The sequence below is a fragment of the Pseudoliparis swirei genome, chromosome 9 (assembly GCF_029220125.1).
Source record: "Pseudoliparis swirei isolate HS2019 ecotype Mariana Trench chromosome 9, NWPU_hadal_v1, whole genome shotgun sequence".
Lineage (NCBI taxonomy): Eukaryota > Metazoa > Chordata > Actinopteri > Perciformes > Liparidae > Pseudoliparis > Pseudoliparis swirei.
The window spans coordinates 6,298,382-6,319,686 of NC_079396.1; the positions used below are offsets into that span (position 1 = coordinate 6,298,382).

At 44.0% G+C, this 21,305-nt stretch overlaps 1 protein-coding gene across 4 annotated transcripts in view; it reads right to left on the reverse strand.

The window, feature by feature from the left end:
• Positions 1-21,305, reverse strand: part of plxna1a (plexin A1a) — a 257,240-nt gene that overhangs the window by 223,716 nt on the left and 12,219 nt on the right. The window lies entirely within an intron of this gene.

A 21,305-nucleotide genomic window follows, 5' to 3' on the forward strand; every position in this document is an offset into this window, starting at 1 on the left:
ACTCCCCCCCAAAAATTAATGAAAGCACTATCGGCTTTGTTTTATTGACTTCTCGACTCTTGGCTCACACCACTCTGTGGAGTGCATCTTTTAAAAGAAGACAGGGCCGATCATTGCTCCTCTGCGTATTGATTGTCTGGAGGTATTAAAGGATCCAGCAGACAAATTGTTCATGTGCAAACAAGAATACATTTAATACACTTCAAATAGACACAAATAGAACTACAACGATTAAGAAAACATCCAAAATATTATTCTAGATAGGATATGCAGCCAACACACAAAGTAAAGACCTACATAGAACAATCACACACTAATGTGCAGCATCGTGGAAGCAGGCAAACATCCATAAATTACTACAAGGGCTGCAGGAAGACTCCTACAGGATATTTACAACAGAGTAGATAAAAACAAGCGCACTGCTTCTAAAAAATAATAAAAAAGGGGCAGAGAGAGAGAACTGGTTCAACATGATAAAGAGAAGAGTGAGAGAGAAACTATTTGGCTTCATACCAGTTCAATATAAGGCAGGAGAGATAAAAACTACAGGAAGACAAAGTGAGGAAGTAAAGAATAGGAGATGAACCTCCCAACCAGCCAATTCCGATATCCGCACTCAGAGTCGCTCGAGATGCAGGGGCCTATCCCTGAATGCACTGGGGGACAGGTAAAGCCTCGGGAGTTCTACGGCAAAAGCAACACGGCCGGCCCCACGTGGCCAATCATCGACACCATTGTTGTCAGTATTACCATCACAGTGTGATGGGTGTTGTTGAAAGTTTGAACTTGGTTGAGAGAAGGACATCCTGGCTCTGAGTTGGATCATCCCTCCACGGCCAATCCCCACTGAAGGAGGTTTTTTTTATGTCCGTCACTCAGACAGCACACAAATTGCACCGATATATGGGTTTTGGACTCATTTACTGTATCTATGTTGATTGATCGAGGCACCCAATCAGTGACACTATGGGCAGATTACCCATAGTGTTAAAATCAATGAATTAACGCCTTCAAACATCATTGATTTCTAACCCTGGAAGCCGAGATGAAAACTATTTTTGTTCAGTAATTGTGTGCCGTCGGTCAGCCTGGTAAAAGCAGGCAAGCAAGCGTCCACTCAGCTGCCACTGACAGACGGGCAGAGACGCTGACCGAAGACGACCCAGTGTGGATCGGATGACACAGTGGGGGAACTCACCATTACAAAAAGAAAAGACCTGTCTTCTGACCGGAAGCTTTTTCCTTAAACCTTGCTCAAACTGGCACTCATCGGACCGATCGTCCCCGGGCCCCACAAAGGGGAAGCAGCCTGAAGAGAAAAGGCATTGTCGGCGTATGCTGGTAAGTAATCTTCAGGCACCGTCTTGAGACAAAGGTATCCAGTTCTCGCATCGCATCGCTGGGGTCGACCATGAGAGGAAGCCTTCCAGGATGTTAAAGGTCATAGTAAATGGACTTGGACGTGTCACTTTTTTTAGACCTACGACCACTCAAAGCACTTTCACACGACCCGTCGTTCACCCATTCGCACCCAAATACACTGATGGTGGGGGCGGCCCTGCGAGGTGCCCACCTGCCCATCACGACTGTCTCACCACATACCCATTCAGCCTACGAGAGCAATTTGGAGTTTGGAGTCTCGCCCATCGACATGGACTAGCGGAGCCCGAGCCGCCAATCCTCTGATTGAATCAACAAACTTTTAAATGGGCTATCATCATCTGCATTTGCTTTGAACCAACGACAATGGCCCCACACACTGCCCAACTTTCTCTTCATTAGCTTATTGGCTTATGCTCGGCTAAATAAAGAGCACAAGGCAAAGGCTTGTTTCATTATGGAGTTTGGTCAGCAAGCTATTCTCGTCTCGGTTGTTTCTCATTGCTCCCTTTCATTACATTCCTCTCTCTCTCTCTCAGACGCTTCACTTCTTGTCAATAGTGTCTTTCAACTCCAGTTCAGCCATGATTACAGTGGCCAGGATGACGTTGCTGTTGCCTGTCCCATCAGGACAATACATCTAGTGTTGTCATCTTTGACCCACACACACACACACACATACATACACTTGCACATATTGTGAGCATGCAACAAACGCATCCAGTACATTGACATTAAACAGACCTGCCCACACACACATGCGCACTAAACCGATCAACACAAGAATGTGCGCACATGAATAGACGAGGAAATTCAACTGGCGACAATAAACGACACGTTGCGATGGCTGTTCCTGCAGCATTCTCTCCTCTCACCTTCTCTGATGCATTACAGATTATATAAATAAGTCAAAACTCGGTGTCCATGCAGCGCTGGAAGCGAGTGGAGCTGAGCTGTTTGACTAAACTGGGACAAATAGATGAGAGGAAAAAGAAAGTGAAAAACAAGTTTCTGATTTAAAAGTGTTGCTTTTATGTCTAAATTAGATCAAAATACATTTGTTTCTTTGCTTCTGGATGAAGAATTTCTTCTTTCTCTTAAATGACTGAAGACACAAGAAAAAAACAAGATGGGACAGAATACTCTCATAGGACTTGTGTCCTGCTTTGATGCTCGCAATCCGAATTTAAATAGTCAGATAATTCATGATACAATTGTGTGCTCATCAAATTGAGTGTGTCTTGAATTACCGGGCTTCACTGAAGTGTGTATGTGTGTGTGTGTGTGTGGGGGGGGGGGGGGGGGGGGGTCAGGGCCTGATTCCCACCTGCCACATCAGATGAAGCTGGAGAGGAGTTCAGGTCTGTCCCGCGCTGATTTATTGCTGTTGGCACATCGATTGCACACACAGCCGCAGACCTTGGCCAAACACTTAGGCAAATTTATACACACCGCTTCTTTAGCATGGAGCTCACATCCGTGCCCGAGTCTATGCCTGTGTGCGTGTGTGCGTGCTTCTTGCATCTATTCAATCTTATTTACGACAACCCCACGAGCACATAAACTGTGTGTACACAGAGCATATATCACCACAGGGAAAGTATAAATGTTTACATTCATACCCTTTGCAATTTCTTAGCAGATTTTCTTTGCGATAAAGGACAGCGGAGAGAGCAAATACAGGGGGCATGAGCTGGAAATGAGCCACTTGGTACCTTTGCCTGCATTTAAGATCATGAAGATTGTTGATAAAAGCAAGTGAAGCTAGAAGTTTGGTTTTCCTACAAAGAATCAGCAGCAATGATGCGACCCACTGATGACTCCCTGGGCTCTGTAACATTAGACTGGGTCTAAGAAGTGGACACACTTGCTGTGACGTCGCCTACTGGTAAGTGGACTGCAATTTTAAAGCCTCAAGAAAGCCTTTTGACCATCACCATCGTGGTTTTTAGCCGTCGCCATATTGGTTTGTAGCAATCAGTAGTGACAATACGGAGGAGCTTAGTTCAGCCGAATGCTTAAGTCATTTTTAAATCAGCAAACCTTTTTACAATTAACTTTTATTTATGAAAAAATAAACTCCGAGACCTGCCAACACTGTGTTAGGGACCTGTCAATCACAAGGTAGCCACGCCCGAAAGCAGGGGTGTCAAACTCACTCTCACCGTGGGCCACTTCAGCATCATGGCCGCCTCTTAAAGGGCCAGTGTAACTGAAACTGTATAAACTACTCCTGAACATATAGTTAAATAACTCTTTGCATTTAATTATTGTTTATTTGAGTGTAGAAATATTGTACATAAGAAAATTTCTTTCATATTATAACATGAACCCGTTTAATTAGAAACGTTCAAAATAAAAGTATAGGATTTAAAAAATATATTTATTTAAGAAAAGGTGATCGTGTGTCTTTCAAGCCGTCAGGGGCCAAATAAAATGACGTGGCGAGCCGGATTCGGCCCCCGGGCCTTGAGTTTGACACCTGTGCCTTAAAGCATTCCCCTATTGTCTAGTTGACTCTAATTGGACCTTCATTTACTAAATAAACATCATGCTATGTTGAAGATTTTAAACTAGAGATTGAGATCATAAAGTTATGTTTCTGACTTCCATACAATCGGACTTCTTTCTGCAACCAGACGAGTCGCCCCCTGCTGGCTATTAGAAAGAATGCAGGTTAAAGGTACTGTCAGTTAACAACTCCATGCACATGGTGAAATCATCGGATTTCAAAATGAATGAGCTCTTCTTCAGCCTTGAGCTGGGTTCCCAGGACTAAGCCTGCGTCCAAACCAACAGCGAGGGCCTCTCACACTGCTGATCATGTGAGCCCTTATAAGCTCGACACATGACCAGAGGTTGGGAGGGGGCACGGAGTACGGAGCAGAAGCAGAGTATCGTGTCCAATTGCTTCTTGTGCTAAAAGTCTTAGTCAATTGAGAAATTCATTTTGGGGCTAACTCTCAGTTGTTTCATATATTTAACAAAGCGGCAGAACAAAAGCAAGTTTTTGATCTCTATTGGCTCCATGCGGCTGTTATTCTATGAGTGGGTCCTTGTTATCTTGTGAGACACAATAGACAATCCTGCGTTTCCCATTGTTCTCGTGATCTACAGGTGTGCTGCAATGGACCAACAAAGGCAGAGCAGAGGAAAACTGCCGGTAAGGTAAACACAGATGTAGACAGAACTGGATTATAAATACTTTGTCAAAGCATTTGCAAAACAGACTTAGATTTTGAAAGAGCAAAAAAAAACAGACTTCCGAAAGTGTGCATGCAGAATTCGATCCGATCAATTCTCGTTTTAAGTCCAGGCGTGGCGCAATAGATGGTGGCAAAGTTAAAGTCACGGAGCGGGTCGGTTGGGGACAGTGGAGGAGGAGGATATGAGAACCGGACAGAAGCGGACACACACTTGAACGTGAGGAGATTTCTATTCCAAATTCATTTTCCAAAAGGCGTGATATTGACAAGCGCTAATACTGCAGACAGTAGTCGGCTCACAGCCTCCTCGCCTGGCATTTTAACAGATAGACGAAGGTCAGACAAGACAAGGAGGATGAGGGAGGAACTTGAAATTGAAAAGGAAAAAAAAAAGACACAGAGAATATACCAACTGCCAGAAATATCCGGTTTGAAGAACGACTTGGAATCGAGCATTTATCGCTATGCATGTGTTAAACAGGCCGCTTGGTACCAATTAACACCAGACCTGTTTAACTTTTGACACTTGTGCAATTTTCCTGATACTTTCCTGATACTGTTGGAGATTTCATGTAGTTTACAAAGTCAAAATCAACTCTGACAAGGGGAACACTTCGGAATGAGCCCAAACCCTTTGCCAAGTTGGACGACGTTAGCTCACTTCAAACGTACGTTAACGAGTGTTCCCGAGAACGCTGTTCAGCGGACGCCCGTCTCCTCGGATGCTGTTTATGTTCGAGAACTTTGAATGCATGCACGCGCTGACCTGGTAGATAGCAAGTGGGTCAAAGAAGGCCAGTGGACGTTCAATTTATTTTAGCATGCAAGTTAACTAGACAGCTGTCAGCTAGGTAGCCTGCTAGCTTGCTTATTCCACAATGCTTTATTGCTACACTGGTAGAGTCAATGACCCCAAACCCAGTTGTCACTCGCAGTGCAAAAACTCAACTCAGTAAGTCCATGACTAAACTTGGTTAAGATAGCTCGCCATAGTTAGCCCGCCATAGCAACGGCCGCTCCAGACCACTCTGCGCCGATGATTTGAATGATAAAGTCCTTGCTTGCCCTGTTTGGACCGCATACTAAAGCACCAACATTGTAATTCCTTCCATTTGTGAGGTGACTCGCTCATTTTAAACCCATGCCAGGTTTCAACTGGCACCGGATGATGTCTTTTAATTGCATTTCGTGGTGTTTTATCTTTTATGCTAAAATAATTGGACGACACCGATGACAATATACCACACCGTCTAAATTAATTGGACCCCTCGCCTCTAGTTGCGTGTGAATCGAATTAAATAAAATCTGTGTAAGGATGAAGGAATGAAGGGAATTGGCTTGGAATCTGTGTGTGTGTGTGTGTGTGTGTGTGTCGACACAGTGGTTCATTTACAGTCGCACTCCTCAACCAACACAGAGACAGCTGCACACACACACACACACACACACACACACCTTTTTTTCTCCCAATAATAATAATAGGCTTCAGCAGGAGGAGGCAGACTACACAAAGACTCCGCTTCATTCGTTCGGACTATTCAAAACACACATACACACACACATGTGGGGAAACAGACGCATACATACATACATTACATGTATGTAGGAACGTGCAAATATAGGCGTGCATATATTTGTTCAACAAACAACCGTGGACACACACCCAACCCGGGCCCACGTCCAAATGCGTGGAGACGCCCACGCGGAAATACAAACAGATACATTAACACGCACAAGCTTTTCCGACATCCATCGCTCATTCAGGCGGCGCGGTGCAAATCTGTGCTAAACGGAGCCAAGTGGCTGAGCCCCCCCCCACCCCAATCCCCCCCCCCCCCCAAGCTCTCCAGAGTGAAGGGATTTGTGGATTTCTCAGATAATGTAAAACGTTATCTGCAGATACGCTTGTTTCTGCGCCCCGTAACGGACGAATCTCATGAGGCTTTCTTCCATTTTCCCCTCGGTAATTTTCATTTATTTCAATCTGCCTCCCCTGTGTGTGGAATCGCCGTTCTCGCTGGACCAGGCACTCCCATTACGGGGCAGCACTTGCTATTCATTTTACTCGTGTAGGGTGGAGAGGGCGGCCAATAATTGCAGCCGTGTAGTGAGAGTTTTCCCAATTAAGTGGGAGAAGTGAGCCATGCCTCTCACTCCAAACACCTATTAGAAGACCGTAGGTGGCTTTAATCTTTAATCTTCGCTTTTTAATAACTTATTTTTATGGAATTGAATCTGTACCGAAAATAGGCATGCAAAAGAAACAGTATATATTTGTATCATTCTCATACTATTGTTTTTGTACCTCCGTCTCTCTATCATGTCATACGCCAGGAGAGGCTAGAACCTCTCCGATCTACTCCAGCACAACGAAATACAATTCACACTGTATCAGAGTTGTTGAAAAGCTGTTGGAAAGCCGATTGGTTTGATTTGGATTCTTCATCTGCAGAAATGTCAATGGCAACTTCAGTCCGTTGACGTTATAATGAGAGTGCCTTCACCTCTTTGTTGCCACAAACACTGGTACTGCCAACTGGTACCTGATGTGTGTTTTCCCACAGTATGCTTCTAGTATTCGCTCCTCAACGGACTCTGTTTAACCATTGAAGCCGTCTGAACAAGAGGACAGTCTCATTTATGCAAATAGACATACAGTAATTGTCCAACAGGGGTGAAAGACTGTCAACAGATGCTGAGAGCTGGAAGGATTGTGAGAGAGGCAGAGACTTCAGACTGATGCCAGCCTAAAATAAAAGAGAAATTATTCTGCAGCTGTATAATTCTCATAATGGGTGTTGAACTCACTCCAATGGAGTGTGTGTGCTATTGTGTGCTTGTGTGTGTGTCTGTTTGCGTGTGTGTGTGTAGTCTCCAAAGAGGGGACCCTGCAGCTAAATGCATTTAGAGGGGCTTTAAGTGCTTGAAAAGGCCTCGAAACACAGTTCTTTATCAGGGAATTTGGCGTAGATAATCGAACCTGGCTCACATCCGCAGAAGTGCAATTTTGCAGTTTACAAAAAAATGAGAGGGAGAGAGAGCAGTAAAGGATGCAGAGCTGGAGAGGAAGATAATATAACACAGAAAAAAAAGAAGAGCCCATTCATTCCAGGTTGGTACAAAATTGCTGCATTGGAATGAGAGTGTTTGTGTGTATGTCATGCGTAAACATTTTGAATTAATTAACTTTTAAAATTGTGGAGAAACACTGACATGTTCTGAGGGATCGTCATCTTCCATCTTGGTTGAAGGACTGTGTATACTCTGGCCGTAGTGGAAACCGGTCTTATTGTCACGCCGGTGTGGTAACGCCACCTATGAACTTGAGGTGTTTGCACTAATGTCCAGGCGCCATCATGGAGGGCGGGGACACAAACAGTTCTGCGTGGGACCAAGCGGTGCCGGGTTTATGACACACAACAATGTAGTTGTAAGCAGATGTACTATATATATATATATATATACACATATATATATATATATATGTATATTATATATACATATATATATATTAGTGCTGTGAAAAATAACGCGTTAACGCGTTATGATTAAATTTCAGGATTAATGAGTTAATTTTTTTTACCGCATTTAACGCATGCGCAGAATGAGCTTCCAATCCGTCTGTTGTTGGTCGTCTCTAACCAGCAGCGTGTCATTTTGTCTCTAGTGTCGCGTTAACACAGTGGCCTTGGTAAACTGACAAATATGAAATGTTAACCCTCTGGAGTCTGGGCTCATTTTCTCGATTTTACAAAAAAATGTAAATTCACCTTTTAAAGGCTTTTGCATATGACACATCCCAGTGTTTCCCCCACCATTTTATCAGGGTGAGGCCCCGCCCCCCTGTAATTTTCTCTATAGCACCAGATTACAGCAGAAGTAATGTACGGTTATTTTCATCAAGACGTCTTTGTTCTTTTATTAAACTAAACGTCTGTTGTTGATCGTCTCTACACCAGCATGTCATTCTGTCTCGACGTGTCGTTCACTCTTCTCGGCTCTCCGTCTCGCGCGCCGCAGAGCTCCATGCCGGCGTGTCTGCGCGCGCATCGGGGCGGAGCAACAACAACAAAAGTCACCTGCACCTTCCGCCCCGCGTCACCGACACGTCGCCCTCTGTTTCTCTGTGAATATCGAGGAGCAGACGGGAGGAAGGAGGCGGACTGCCGCGGTTTGACACTCACAGGAGTGCAAAAACGTCACCGCACACCGGAAGTAAACAAAGTTGCGTTAATTGCATTGAAATATTTTAGTGCGTTAATCGCGGCCAAATTAATCGCATAGATTAATGCGTTAACGCTGACAGCCCTAATATATATATATATATATATTATGGCTGTCAATCGATTAAAACTAATTAATTAATTAATCGCACATTTTTTAATTCATTAATCACGATTAAAAGGGTTTTTTTCTTCTTCTTTTTAAAAGACAAAACTTCACACAGAGCTGTGTTTTCAAAGAGGCTCCTACCTATAAAGTGCCAGCGAGGTATTTAATATTGTGTATGATAAATTGTTTCTTCAGTGAAACATCCAGATTAGTAAAAAAAAAAGTGCATTAGAGACCCCATTGGTCCTGTCATCTTTAACATTGAACAACAGCAGAACCAGTGGCCTTGGTAAACTGACTGACATTCAAATACGTTAACCCTCTGGAGGCTGGGCTCATTTTCTCCATGTTACAAAAAAATTTAAATTCACCTTTTAAAGGCAATATGACACATACCCATGTGTTATACAGCAAACATTCCAGAACAATCTCAGCTCTAGAGGCACAGTTATCCTCGCGCCGTGTTCTCTGGCTTATGACTGACAGGTTGCTAATGAGCCTCACCTGTGAGGTGGGAGGTCCTTTGTGATTTACTGAGTGTTCATTGGTTGTTTTTTTCGCAAAATGTTGACAGACAAACAGATTGACAAATCACGGTGAAGGTTTCGTGTGACGAGTTCTTTCCGAGCCGCGTCACCCGACACGTCGCCCCTCTGTCTCTCTGTGGATCAGAGGAGGAGACAGGAGGAAGTAGCGCAGGAGGAACCCCGACTGATTCATCCTCTGAGTGTCAAACCGCACTGCCGCGGTTTGACACTCAGAGGAGTGCAAGAACTTCAACGAACACCGGAAGTAAACAAAGTTGCGTTAATTGCGTTAAAATATTTTAGTGCATTAATCGCGGCCAAATTATCTCATAGATTAACGCGTTAACGCTGACAGCCCTAATATATATATATATATATATATATACACACATATATATATATATACATATATATACACTACCGTTCAAAAGTTTGGGGTCACTTAGAAATGTCTTTATTTTTCAAAGAAAAGCACTGTTTTTTCAATAAAGATAACATTAATAAAAAATACACACTATACATTGTTAATGTGGTAAATGACTATTCTAGGTGGAAACGTCTGGTTTCTAATGAAATATCTCCAGAGGTGTATAGAGGCCCATTTCCATCAACGATCACTCCAGTGTTCTAATGGTACATTGTGTTTGATAATCGCCTTAGAAGACTAATATCTGATTAGAAAACCCTTGTGTAATTATGTTAGCACAGCTGAAAACAGTTATGCTGGTGATGTAAGCCATACAACTGGCCTTCCTTTGAGCTTGAAGTTTGAAGAACAAAATTAATACTTCAAATATTAATCATTATTTCTAACCTTGTCAATGTCTTGACTATATTTTATATTCAATTTTCAATTCATTTGATAAATAAAAGTGAGTTTTCATGGAAGACACGAAATTGTCTGGATGACCCCAAACTTTTGAACGGTAGTGTATATATATATATATATATATATATATATATATATATTATAGCCTGTTTGAACATAAATAGAAGCTGCTATATCAACAGAGAACGATGGTCAAAAACACTGTTGTAAGAATATGAAATATATCTTCATAGTAAGAGTTATAATTGCTGACAAATACTATACAATGCTATATTACACATAAATGTGTTTGCGCACTTCAATCATTTCAAGAGTTAATAAGAGGTTGAAATAACTGCGGAGGCTGCAGATGATTACGGTGAAATCTGTATTATGGTTGGAGTTCAACTATACTATAATTATACTATAATGTAGTTGTAAGCACCTATAAGGACAGTTTACCGTACTACAGATTATAGTTGATAATGTACGACCCTATCTATGTTAGTAAATTAGGATGAGCCTGACCTGTGTTTGCAAACAGTTATTTACCTGACATCTGTGTCTTGACGTCATAATGTTTGGTAGAACTGAGCCAGCAGGTCCACTCTGCTGTCAGCGCAGCTCTGAACACAGCCTGTGCACTTCAATCATTTAAAGGGGTAGTAATAAGATGCTAAAATAACTGCGGGGGCTGCAGATGATCACAGTTAAAGCCGTGAAATTCGGCTAAATTCGGCTCTTAAGTGTAACCACAACAGAGAAAAAGATTAACAGTGGCCATAAGCCAATTACTGGCAAATGTGGGTAATGGTCTACTCCAGCCACTCTGGCAGGTCACCAACCATCACTTGAAGGGCCTTTATAGGTATAATAAATACGAGAAATAATAAAGAAAATCACACTGCTTGGTACAATTGAAAGTAAGTGGGCAGATGCACTTGCTGCAGACTGAAGAGGACATTTGTATTGTGTGGATCTGTCCTGATGGACCCCATGAATTAAAATACAGCAGAAATGAGTCCCAAAACCCGGAAATGAGTTTCGCACTTCCGGTGTCCTCGTCTTGGAGGCAGTGGGTTATTTCGTTTGATTCTTGGATAAAAAACGACTCCGTCTTCAGCAGGTCACCGTAGCTGGTGATGGAGATGTGCGTCGCTTAAACTACAACAGCCGACATCTCGTTGCTTTTTTGTTTTTAGATAAACTCCTGCAGCAGCTGAGTCAGTGGCACTAAGCCTGAAACTGTGAGTCTACAAACCCCTGTAGCTTCAGTCCCCCCCCTCCCCCCCTCCCCTCTCCCCCTATCGTTACGGGCATGGTGTCTTCTTCAAAGGAGGTTTCATGGTATAGGCCAATGGGGTTAACGTCAACTTGGCTGACATTCCATTTGAATAACTGACCTAAACTTCCCTATTGGTTCCACATGGGACCAAGAGGTCTCCTGGACACAAGTCCGGCGTGTGCTTGACCCATTCGTCATACAAATACTTCCTTATAGGCCAGAATCTTCTTCTTTTTATTTTTTTTCATGTTACGTGCATCTCACAACTGGTAATTTGCAGGCAGTTGTATGCGTCTGTTTACCCTCACTCTCGCTCATGGTGCTATTTATGCTTCTAATCCTCTCTTCAAATCCTGTAGGTGTTGACTGCTGGATTATGTTGGCTTGTCGGACTTTTTGACACACACACACACACACACCACACAGGAGATAACGCAACTGCTCTTCCTGCTGCCTACATTGCAGATGCCAAGCACTCGAAGGAGGAATATCACAGTTGATTAAACACTGCCACTTGAATCCGCCAGTCGCACACCTACGCAGACCTACACCTACACACACACACACACACACGGGCGATTATGAAGACATATGCATACCTTAGGGCGAGAAGGACGCATTCCAAACTCTCAGCCAAAGCTGCCTTCATCCGAGAGTGGGGCGGTGCGTGCTGCTGTAGATGTGTGTTAGGTGTGTGTGTGTGTGTGTGTGTGTGTCATTTCTCCGTATGTCATCTCTCCTCTGATGTGACCTTTACACACAGATATGTTCTTCCCGCCCTGCCTGCAACACTGCTAACACAATTACACTGGGCTAATGAACAGAGGACCCTGATAAAGTGGCACACACACACACACACACACACAGACACACACACCTTCCTGTAAAGGCTACATTTGCATCTTTAATATAAAGGAAAGTGCTTATTAAAGTGCACGCAGCCGTTGGGATCAGATAGAGGAAGAGCTCGCGCTCCTCCTCTCGTCTTGTTAAACCCAACCCTCCTTTCTCCTCACACGTGTCCACGCGGGCCGGAGCCGTAGAAGCGCTCTGCTCCGACGGTGCCTTTGTTCAAAATGAATGCGTCTTCAAGAAAACGCTTTGTTTGCACACAGAGCGGTCCAAAAACCCACAAAAAAAGAATCAATTTGCATTCAGCAAAACGGAGAAGAGCAGCACAGGCTTGTCGCTCTCCCCCTTAATAAACGACTGAAACAATTTAAAATTGTTGTTCATCCATTAATCCACTAAAGCAGTAATTATGCCGCTTGTTAGTGGAGTGTTTTGGTAATCAGCGCTCCGCAGACAATGCGGTTATGGAGGCATTCGGGAGGAAATCTTCACTGCGAAAGCGGTCACATTCACATGCTGAATATCAGCGGCAGCTTTTATTTTTCTCGAGTATCAATACTGACATTTAGTGAGCGGGCGTCGGTTAACCCTACAATACTTGCGCGACTGAACGGCTTTTAACAGCAGTTAGTTAATGCTGCGAGGAAGCACAGCTGACTGAGGAGCTCTTCACAGGAAATGATCCCACTGTGACATTTTTGATTAGATTGCAGCACCGGTATGAATATGTTTTTTTCATTAGTGATAGCACTAATATTTACAAAATGCTCTCCCAGGGCTTTTTCACGGTACTATTGAGAGCCGAGGAAAGCTCTTCACAGGGTTTGGTCGCATTGCTTTAACCAGCCAACTAAAAAACAACAACCGTTGCCTCTCTTGAATGAATGCTAAAAACATGTCTCTGCTGCTTTATGACCAGAGAGAACATAACCTGCTCTCACTTCCTGTCGTAATATATTCCAATGAAGTGAATGTCAAAGTGGTCTCTATAAGGGGGGTTGAATCCAAGATCTCTGTAACAGGAGAAATACAACATAATTTAATTCTCTTTAAACGTTTCCATTTAGAGAAATGTATGACGTCTTTTCTCTTCACATGTCACCCCCAGATCTTCCCAGTTTGGACGGATACATAATTTGCTTCAGTCTCGTTTGACACTAAATCCACACCAGACCACTTTTCCTTATGAGGTCCCTGGGATGAAATCTTCTCAAATGGGGGTCCGGAGCCTAACTAGTCTTTACACAGGGGGCCGGGAGACATGAGAACATTGAAGAAACTTCTACTCTTATTCCTTTGCTAATCAAATCTGGTTCTAAATATCTGGCATAAGGTCACGGTCACTGACGAAGAGAGGCGGGGTTGCAGAGTCTGGTTCTCATTATCACGTCTATGAACTGACAGCATTCCAGCGCGGCTGCACAGGGGGGGAGAGGATTAACCAGAGCGCACGTGCTCCTCTCATCCTGTGGGGCTTTTATTTGACGGAACTAAAGAGGAACTGATGGATGCATGTAGATGACGGTTAGCCCTACTTCTCGATGAGCCAGCCCCGGAGGCCCGGATGCTGGCAACCATCAACTCTGCAGAAGAGTCTTTGATTACCGAGCTGAATCACTGAAAGCTCCAGGGCCGCCGCTGCTGCCGCTGCTCTGCAGCTGAACCTGACCTCTGACCTCCCCGTGGGCTGGTGAAAAGAAAATGTTCCTACCGGGAGTAATAAAGTACCACAATGGTGTTGTTGCAGGCTAATGGCGTGGAGGACGGCTTTGTGGTCCAAAAGCAACTGGACCAACCACAGGTATATGTGACTTTAGTATGACTTCAAAAGCTAAAAGCTTAACTTTTCATTTTGTTTGGCTTTTGGCAACCCTTTGGAAAAAAGCGGTAGTATTTTTCCGAGCACCAGGTTCCAAGTGTAGGGAACCTCTCATATTACGAGCCCCGGTTCTGGTGCTCCGTTGCCACCCAGCAATATGGCCTGGGCCTCCAGCCGAATGAGGAAGGTTTAAGCTCCGCCCCACTGAAGCTCAACTGCCAAAATCAGCTGGTCAATATCAATATGTCAATACCGTGAAAACTACAGATATCAACAAGCTCTTGATACTCCAGGTACAAAAAACACCCGAAGATGATCATTATAGGCGTCATTTATATAAGGCAGTCTCGTGTGTTTCTAGTGCAGATCATTTCTTTCGGAGAATGATCTTCTCTCAAGTGTTCATGGCTGGTGATGACAACGCATTATTAAGCCGACAAGGCAAGATTTCAAGCGGGACAGGTAGAGTGAACCTGACACAGCTTAGCCATAAAACTACTGGGAGGAGACTGGAGTTCACCTTTGGTCCAGGGTAATAAACCCATAATGGCCTACAAACATAGGAACTGATACTCTCTCTCACACACACACACACACACACACACACACACTATGTAAACACACATTAACACCTGAAAGTAGTTCCCTCATCCCATTAACTCTCCTAAACCCACACTTGAATGGCTTCACGATGCAGCAGCATATGGAGCCTTGCACAGATGACTCAACACACATTACGATTCTGAACACAATCTCTCGTCGCTCTCGTTAACGCCACATCTTAAGCCCGGCCCTGCAGCCACGCTCTCTGGCCGCACGCGTTCATCTCAGGCACGAGGACTTGAAGGCCTGTTGCACGCTCTGTGTGGGGGTCTATAGATATTCGGGATTTGCTCTGACTTGTTAACCTTAAAGCAAGATTTCAGCGTGTTGCAGTGCTGTGGTGTAGATGTTGGCAGGCACACGCCCACGGGGGTCCATAAATAATCAGCTGCATATGTTAGCTGTCCTGGTTGAGAGTGGTGATGTCTTGGAACTCGCCTTCCTTTTGCTTTTCTTTCAGCGTGGAAAATCATAATTCAAGTGGGTAAAATTGTTATGTTTTTTTAAATCTACTTCAAGCTGAATAAGAGGGTTTTTGGCTGCCGTTATTGTTGCTTCTTGCACCACTTGAAAAATTACAATAATAACTTAGAAGGATGAATAACAATGTTTTAAAAAACGGCCCAAAAATAAATGACAACAGAAATAATCTAATTGGTCAATAATAAAGAATAAACATAATGAAAGTACATAACACAAAATAAGCCTCTGAAACGAATGAGGAGAAAACAATAGATACTGACAGAAAAGTGAAGAATAAAATATTAAGCAAATTAAACGAGTAAAATGAGCACCATCCCACTCAAACAAGAACAGCTTCTTAAAGTTGTTTCCAAAGGAAATGTGTGCCGTTTGAAGGTATAGATGAAGAGGACGCGCTCCTTGACTCTGCCAATGTTGACCGGTCGGTGCAGCTCATGCCAAGTGCATGCTGGAGAATGAAAACACTGTTGCACTGTGAATTATTATATTGTCCAGCCACAGCCGTCGGTAGACCTGCTGCTGCTGAATAAATATTAAGTCGGACTATGTTACAGCTGGAGTCCTCCCGACACTGCCGTTAAACTGTGTTTGCTTCGGGCATGTGGAGGGGACACCCCTGGGCCCGGAGGTCAGCGAGGGCGTGAGAGCACAGGCAGGCTGGGAGGGACGGAGCGAACGAGACCGAAGCGATCGCGTCTCTCTGCGCTCCGGGGCGGCAATCCAATACTGTAAACTAGGCAACTCCCGTTAACCTGGGAGGGAGACACGGACCCCCGAGGGAGACACGGACCCACGGACACGGAGGACGGCGAAACTTTTAAGAAGAGTTCACGGGGTTACTGACGGTGGAGTCCATCTCGACAAGTCGTTAAGTGCTTGGCTGTAAACTCTCAAGCGCACACTCGCTCGCTTAATTGTCCCGAAACACTGCTGCTTCCTGCAAGTCCAACATGTGAAGTCCTCACGAATCACAGGACCTGTCCCTGCGTCTACGGGGTAAACTTCCACACATTGCTTCCTGTCGTCTCTGCTGACATTACCTAAGAAAGGCATCGCATGTCAAAATAATAATTGAAAAAAAACAGGAAACGCATCGCATTAAGGGAGCGATGACACTAACCCATGAGACCTCAGAGCGTCAAATACGTGGCCAGCACGTCAAAACACAACGTTTAGTCTTAATATCTCTTTTTTCATCCACTGAATTGTCCAAAACGTTCCTGAAGGAAGTGCACTTCCTCCAAACATAATGCCTTATCTGATCCGTCTAAATTGACATCGTTTTCATGGAGAGACTCAAAGTGACTGCAGCGCACGCCTCCGGTTAAGAAACCATATAATGAGCTGCATTTTATGGAGTACAACTCAGTATCGGAGCTGCACAAAGCCAATGATGTGACTCATCACTTTGTGCGAGCAGCAGACTGTCAGCGGATTTTAATTAAGCAAAGATGTGTCTTCATCAGCTGTCGCAAAAAAGAGCCGATTTATCATTTGCTCAGCCTCGACCAGCACGCCAACGTTTCTGGCTGCAACGTTCGACCGAGGCGCTGCGAAGACGACAAGGAGACGCTCATAAAGTACCGTTGAGTTCTCAAGGTGGCTAGTTATCATAGCTGGCCTTCCAAGTCCAAATTAGAGCCATAAACCACGGACAATGGAGGACAGCGAGTTAGCTGGCCGGCTGGATTCCCTTGACCGTGAATGCTCTGGTCATATTTCATATTAAAACCAAACATGTTGCCTGTAGCGAGTCGGGGATGACTTGTGCTCGGAAACCAAAAAAGTTACCCGGTTGACCTTATCCAATAAGAATATGTATTTGCCTTTGTTCAATTAAAAAGGGAAGGACTTGTTTTATTTGCCAGGACTTCTTGGTACAGAAGCCATGTCAAAATTTCTTTTGCAATCATTCTATCTGTTGCTGATGCCAGTGTGAGGAGAAGTGATAGCTTTCATCAAACCCCTTGTCTCATTTGGAGCGTTTGTAATCCCCTCATGACTTTTTTCTTTCTGAAACCTGGCAATGGCCAACTGTCTTCTCACAGTCTCCGTTTGTTTATTAAAGCATAAGCTTTTTGAACATTTCCATGACAGGGCGCGAGAGAATCGTTAACACATTTGATGGCGATTATTTTTTTAATTTATTTTTTTCCGATTGAGTGACTCTGCCTAAGTACAGTCCTGTCAGGTAGCCAGGCAAGTATTTTATGTTGAAGGAGAAAAAAAAAAAGAGAGAGAAGAGAGAAAGCAAGAATGATGGTAAGTAGATGTGTAGTCGTTAGCAGCTTCTCTCACTTTAGGGTTGTCACAATAACAGAAATGTAGTAGGCCATACCAATACTAGTGGAATGCCACCATTCTTGTTACCCTTTTCGACACCATGGTAATAAAGAACAAAACACAAAGCAGAAACTTCTTTTAACCTTTGCATACTGGTATTTGCTAATTCATTATTAAATCAAAAATGATCTGACCCAAGTTTCTAGCTAAAAATGTGAAAATTACCGTTGTAAACATAAAAACTATCATTTTCCTTTGTCTTTTTTTCGGAATCGAGCTGGAAAGCAACATAATGTAACCCGATGCAAACTTCCGTTATTTAGCCATGCAGGACTGTTCTGCCCACCAGCTGCTAACGACTAATGCTAAAGGCTAATGCTAACGGATAATGCTAACTAGCACACTTTCGGCCAATTTCAACACAGATTTGTTGTTAAAAATTCAGCTTCATCTGGGAACTTATTTATTGTCTGTGAGGAGAATGGGACGAAGGTAAAATGTTAGTTATGATCGCTAATCCAAGGTGCGTACTGTTTGCCTAAAACTGCAATATACTGCACACAACTAGTCCGTCACGTCACCATCAGGTCACAGTTTTTGAATTACATGTTTTCTGCAATTGTACGTTACAATATGTAAATGACGCGTTATCTTATGCTAACCTTTGGAGAATTTAGGAGAAATCTCCAGGCAATAAACAAACTTTAGACAAGTAAAAGCCTAAATGTATATTTTTTACATAGTTTATTTCTGCTTGTGAAGAAAAGTGGCCCATACTCTCTAAATTGACCAGTGAATGAAGAGCAATGTTTTCGACCTGGGTTGTCTTGCCTTTCCCAACAACAACAAAAAACTGCATCATCTGTCCATAAGGATCCCTCGTTAAACAGTGGGAGACTGGGAAAAAGTCAAAAAGAAAGAAGGAGAGCTCAGAAAGATTGTGAAAACAAGTTACATTTACGGCGATAAAATCTGTTAATCTGGCCGTGCCGGGCCCCCCTTGCCGTATTTATCGGCCCCATTTGTTTCCCTACAGGACCTCTGGAGTGGCGTAACGCTCTGAGCTCGACGTCTCACTCACACTCGCAGGGAGAACCAGATGTTGGAACTGCTTGCCGCAATCGAGCGGTAATCCCCCTCCGCAGTGACATCGGGGCTGACGCAGTCTTCTCGCCAGCGGGCACGCATTTGATGTAAACAAGACGTCAGCAGACGTTAGCTGCAAAAAGGCATTATCAACGCGCAAATGTCAAACATCCGGCTGCTCGGAAAGCAACAGTGTTGATGTCTAAACAGCGCTGAGAAAGTAACTTACATGCAGAAGAGGGTTGACAGAACTGGATTGTGTGTGTGTGTGTGTGTGTGTGTGCGTGCGTGTGTGTGTGTGTTGGGAATAGCCTGGTTTTTCCAGCCTGCAAAATGTGGAAAAAATGCACTCTCACTCCAAGCGTGAAGCAAAGTGCCAGAAAACACTGGACCGCTACACACACATAAAAGAATCCATGGCCCCATTAGCCATGTTCGAGCTTAGCCTGGTACGGCTCGGTTTGGTTCCACTTTTGGCGGTATGAAATAGATTCCAGATCGACAGCTGCACGTGATTACGAAGCTACGCTTTGGACTTCGGTAAAGACGGCTCCGTCGATGTCAACGCTGATGAAACCAGACAAAATCCTAAATTATTGTTTGCAGCAATGTCTCCTGCTGTACAACGATGATAATGTAGATCTTGCACAGGACTGTCGACGCTTAGTTGAAACATTGATTGCAATCTAACATGTCGCTGCCTTGATTGTGGTGCATGTGCGCTCACACAGCTGTGACAGTTTACAGTGGAACAGTGTGAAGAGTGGATCTAATGATCGGGGCTGGAATGCGACCTCTCACCGCTGGCCAGGGCCCTCTGCAGCCGCCTTATCTGATTGGTCTGTCTAGCGCGGTAATCATTTCCAGATTCCGAACGGGGGCCGCCAAAAAAGCTGCAGGGACCAGCCGTCTCTTTTTGTGGGGTGGGTGGGGAGGCGGCGCTTGAAAGCAAGAGTGCTGCAAAATCCAGCAAACTGTGTTGTGTAGCAATCTCGTCGAATGGTCTTTAGGACTACATGACTCAATGTTTGTGGCATTTCCCTTCCAGTAAAAGTCTTACCATTCCATAATGCACAGGAGGGGTGCATTCTGAGACTGCGATGCTCCCCCCCCTCCAGCAATAATGAAGCAGTACAAATGTTCTACCGATGGCTGACTTCTTCTTCTTCTTCTTCTTAGCAAAGGCACCCATGAGGCTCGTGGGTATCTTGGCATTTGGAGCCATCTGCCACCTAGGGGATTTTGATATTCTCAAAGAGACTGTTGGGCCTCCCCTCAGACAAAGCTTGGACTGTGTAGACAGAATCTCTCTTTCTCCAAATCACACACATTGAGGCTATTCTTCGTGATCCTCTCTTGATAACTTACCTCATGTGTTTTCACTTCCGTTCCTTGAGTCACCTTTTAAACTATTTGGATACATGATCCCCCATAGACTTACATTTAACTTCTTTTTAAATGCCATCAACTTCCCGCTACAAACCCTTAAATAGCCCTAATTTAAATGATTCGGTCCCTAATGTTGTAAAATGCACTAATAGCGGAACAGAGTTATTTTCTGGGAGGGCTGGGAGTCAAACTTATTTTGCTGAATACAACTTTGAGCAACTTTCAGAGGAATAAACATCGCAGTATCAAGTTTCTCTTCTACATCCGTGCACTGATGGGAAACTGCACTATAAAACAATTAGGACTGATCGACTCATTACATCATCCGGGGGATTCCTGCGTTTTAATGCAGAACGGGAGTTTTATTTCCAAGCTCTGACTGCATGACATAGAGGCTGCCATTGTTTGTTCACAGTAATCATAACAAGGTATCACAGGTAATTGGATCGCTGTATATAAAAGCAACTTGGAAGCCAAGGATATGGGAAAACAACTTCTTCATCTGGAATAACAATCCCTGTGTTCCTGTCAGTGTTATTGGGGGGGAACTTGTACTCGCACTAAAAGAGGAAGACGCACAAGCCTTTAATTTGTGATAAGAGGGAGCATATTTTGCCTGTTTTCTTATGTAACATGAAACTCTGTTTCCACAACGCCGGCTCTTAAACAGCACGAGCATTTCTCACTCACTCACACACTCATTTTGCATTTCTCTCCATGCCATTTCTCTTCTCTGTTTCTTCCCCCCGGTTCTGAGCATGCAGAGAAGAATCCATCCCCTGCTGCTCAGCTCTGGAAGTGCCTGTCTGCCTCATGGTAGTTATCGCTCACACACAAACACAGGCACACACACACACACACATCTAAATGCACAAATCCCCCACATCTACATGTATGACACTGTGTTTCCTGTGGGTCACGTTTTCTCTCTCTCTCTGACTCTGACACACACACACACACACACCAGTGTGTGACCGAGAAATGGCAGTCTTTAGTCTCTGCAGTTTAACCCCTTCTAATCCCCTCAGAGGGGCAGAGCTTTATGGTCAATTCACACCCTTTATGCTTTTTTTTCTTTCTTTGTGTCGCCTCAAGAGTTAACGGTGACACGGGTACAACAAACACACGCGAGAAGAGCACACTGACGCACAACGGCAGTCACTAAATACAGAGTGGCGAATGTGTAACGAAAGCGTAGTGTCGTTCCCGTACGTACAGAGAGCGTACGTACGGGAACAATTTCTACATTTGG